Below are 3,910 nucleotides of genomic sequence, written 5' to 3'. Positions count from 1 at the left end.
CCAGCTAAGAAACCAGTTCGAAACAAATTTCCAGGAGTTTATGCGCATGGCCAATTCAATCCTGTCGACCAAAGAGGACAACGAACGTGAGGATAAAGCTGACGACAGAGCCGCAGCCAACAGGCGAAGAGTGCGGCAAACTGCAGCCTGAGCTGCAAGGGAGCACCACATGAAGAACGTTGTTGACGCACCACGCATTCGCTACCATAAGTCGTCGGAGGTGTAACCGACCACGTTCTTCATGCCCCACTTGTGACAACAACCATACCGGATCGTAGGACGACTGGTGAACGAGAAATGTGAGCAGACTCCAGTCGGCTCGTGAAAATGGACAGGAACTAGACTGCCAGGGTGACGGACTCCGGTCAGCCCGAGAAAACGTCAGGAAGGATTCCCGAAATCATGTAAAGTTATAAAATGTAATGTATGAAAGGGGGGGGGGTAAGTAGTGGAATTTTCCCGTCTACCACCCAAGTATGTATAATTATTTGTTCTTGGTTTCAAATAAATGATGGCGGTGTCGCGGAAGAATACGAAAGCAGTCCCCGCAGCATCGTCGGTTCAAACAGGAAAAAAAAAAGGTAATTGTATTATGAAAAAAATTAAAGGAAACGCTTAGATAGATAAATAGATATATTATGAAGTAAATCAATAAATGAAAGCTTTAGCAATCAGTACCTAATTAGGAAAAGATAAAATGTATAAAAGTAGATATAAATTATCACTTTTTATACATTTTGTTGAAATTCCAACAATATTACCAGAAAATTAAAATACAACAAATTATTAAAAAAATGAATAAATAATTTAATTATGGTTGGCAGCGATAAAAAAAATATATTGTTACGTGGGGATATCAAATTAGACTCCACTGTAAATAGTAGGATACAATAAATTGTACTATGGAACATAGACGTGCACAGAGGAGATACTGGATATGCCATTTCATCCCCTGCAGTCATCATAATCATATTTGGTTGAAATGAAATATTTTAGTTGAAATTGTTTTATTTAAAATTGTGAGCAAATATCATAGTATCTTGGTAAATGATTAGAATTTAAATATTTAGAATATATTTTTATTTTTTCTTATAAAAATATTGGGAATTCAGACGATTTAAAATAACTTTTATAGTTTTATGTAATTAGATTTCATAATTATATTAACACGGGTCACGGGTCAATGTTTCATAATCACCACAGATACAGGACCCTGTAAATAATAAAATAGGCTGTTAACTCATGATAGTAATTAAAGTAGTTGAATTATGGGTTTTGTCACGGAACATAATAGCCTCTGCTCTATTGCTTATTTTAATACAACTATTAAAAATAAAAGAATTTTGATTAGTTGGATTATAATTTTTTGTCATTATTTATTCTGTTATTATTATAAAATTATAATATGATCATATTTTTGTAAGTTTTTATGCTGTTATCTTATTGGAATGAAATGAAAATACAAACTTTTCAAATTAAAATATCTAAAACCAAAAACTGAGGTAAATATTTTTTTTATACATTTAGATTTGTATTTGTGTTATGAGACGAGTTACTTATGTTAAGAGTTATTGGGGAGTTATTTATTGTATTGAGCTAGGTATATCAAAAAATACCAGCATACCCTGCGAAAAAAGTTGGCACACGCTTACGTATAAGACAAAAACATTCAATTAATGATGTTTTATTTTTTTTTAAACAGTAACAAAAATAAACTGACCAAATCAATTAGTAATAGTTTCTACCCAAAGTTAAAAAGGTAGGCATATACATTTTTTTTAATTTGTGAAAAAAAATCTGATAGGTAGGTAAGTACTTAATTGATATTTTAATACAATTTAGTACCTGTTTTGTTTTTTGCAATTTTCACAATAGCAATTTTATTTTAAATACAAATAGGAGGTATTTTCAACTATAGGAGCATTGAATTAAATATCAATATAAAAATGAATTAATCATAATACAACCATTTATTGAATCACCTACTTACTACCTAAGGTTTTTAGATTTCCGGTATCAAAGGGTTAGCAAACGATCTAAATAATACTCAGTTATAATATTGAAAATTAATATTTACAATACCATCTTTGGCTGGGTATTCCCAAACAGATACTTACAGTTCATTCTTTTACGCTTTGTGGTTTCGGTTTAATTCTACCATTTAATCTATTCTGTGGTTCTACGTGACTACGTTGACTGGCCGGCTGTCAGCATTAGAATTGCGAATACATGTAAGATTTTGGATACGTTAAAAACTTGAGTAACGGCCAATAAGCCAATTTAAACTTAATTGTCGATGAGAAACTCAAAACTTTGAGCCACGGACTAAGATATATATTATCCATGTTTTAAGCATGTTTTAAGCATTGTCTTACTCATCTTAGTCCGTGATATTGTTCATGTGATACTGCGAAAAAAAAAACTTTCCCCATAGTAGGCCGCCATTTTGATACTTCTCATGGAATAAACAATTTAACAAAGCAATTATCAGAGCGATGTTTTGTAATAATGTTGCCACTTAATTTTAAAATTCCCTATAGGAGAACTAAGAAATTATCTTCGGTTCTCAGAAAATGAAGTTCCTGAAAGTTAAACGCCATTGTTGGAATTCGTGTCATTGCCTAATTGCCTAATCTCCATTCTATGATTCCATAAGTACTTTAATAAAATATAGTACTTCCCTAACCTTATAGCATTTGAATTGTAAATTTTTTTTCAATTGTAATTTTTATGGTAAATAGTGATTCATAACTGCAAAGTATATTTATTTACATAAATTATATTATTTTGTTGCCAAAATTATAGTAAAAAAGTGTTGTGGGGCTCAGTGGCGTATAAGGACTCGTTAGCGCCCCTGGCAAACCTAGGAAAATGCGCCTTTTTAGCGATTAAAAAATAAGTACCAATTTTAAAGCACAAATTTGCGCCCCTCCATAATTTTCACCCCTGGCGTAGGCACAGTTCACCATGCCCTTGCTACGCCACTGGTGGGGCTGGTCACATGCAAAAATATATTAAAGGCCTCAGTTTGTTCAAGTATTAATTTGACAATATACAATGCATCATAATACAATAAGATTAAAGTGTACCTCATCATTGGACAATATCAGGGCCGTATTCAGGCCTCAGGGCAGGGAAAGAAAGCATGGGGCAAGGGCGCAAATTTCAATACTACTTATGTCTCATATAATACATTTGACACTTAATATTTATAATTGAACGTAAAAAATGTATGTTTATCTATATCTGTGGCTAATAGTTTATATGGTCGAAGGTATGATGTGTTTTAGTTCCATAAGTATCCACCAAGACGGCGCTAGACGCTAGTAATGCTAAAAGGAAAATATCCCCCCGACTCCACCTGTTGTACTACATTTCGTAACCACAATATTCATCTCGTGTCCAGGCGGCACGAGCAACATCACGCCACCGGAATAGGCCACTGATGCTGCCGCCTCAATGGATAATGCTGATCAACAACACAGCACGCCATGTTTATAACGTCAATCATCCTTTCTTAAATCCCGGCATGTCCCATATAAATAGTAAAATAAATAATTAAATTTTAACTTTTCTCCGGCCAAATATTTATTCTGTCAACAAAATTAATAACTATCAAATCTAAATTATGTTAGTTTCGTGTTTAATTAACATATATTATTATGTTTATCTACATTTGCGTTCGATAACCTATTCTTAGAGCCATGAACCTGTGTAATAAAATTGCACCTAATATTGATTGTTTCTTTTCTCCGTTAGCCTCAATTCTTAAAACTTACATCACAAACAATATGTAACATTTTATTTGTATAATTTTTTTCGTTTCAGTTTACATTTCTATCTTATTATTAATATTCATTTATGTAATTGTTCGATTTTCATATCAATTTATTGTAATAACTTATTTATT

At 32.5% G+C, this 3,910-nt stretch overlaps 2 protein-coding genes across 2 annotated transcripts in view; one reads left to right on the top strand and one right to left on the bottom strand.

Moving 5' to 3' along the window:
- The window catches only part of LOC100164533 (mediator of RNA polymerase II transcription subunit 14), a 10,302-nt gene extending 7,913 nt beyond the window's left edge, over positions 1-2,389 (bottom strand). The window contains exon 1 of the mRNA XM_008187472.3: positions 2,118-2,389. The gene's annotated coding sequence lies outside the window, so the exon portion shown is untranslated. The remainder of the gene's footprint in view (positions 1-2,117) is intronic.
- LOC100575177 (TNF receptor-associated factor 3) overlaps positions 1-3,910 on the top strand; it is a gene marked incomplete at its 3' end in the record, with an annotated part of 138,801 nt that overhangs the window by 21,247 nt on the left and 113,644 nt on the right. The window lies entirely within an intron of this gene.

Source organism: Acyrthosiphon pisum, chromosome A3 (assembly GCF_005508785.2).
Source record: "Acyrthosiphon pisum isolate AL4f chromosome A3, pea_aphid_22Mar2018_4r6ur, whole genome shotgun sequence".
NCBI lineage: Eukaryota > Metazoa > Arthropoda > Insecta > Hemiptera > Aphididae > Acyrthosiphon > Acyrthosiphon pisum.
The sequence above is the reverse complement of the archived record's forward strand: the minus strand, read 5'-3'. Positions and strand labels throughout refer to the sequence as shown.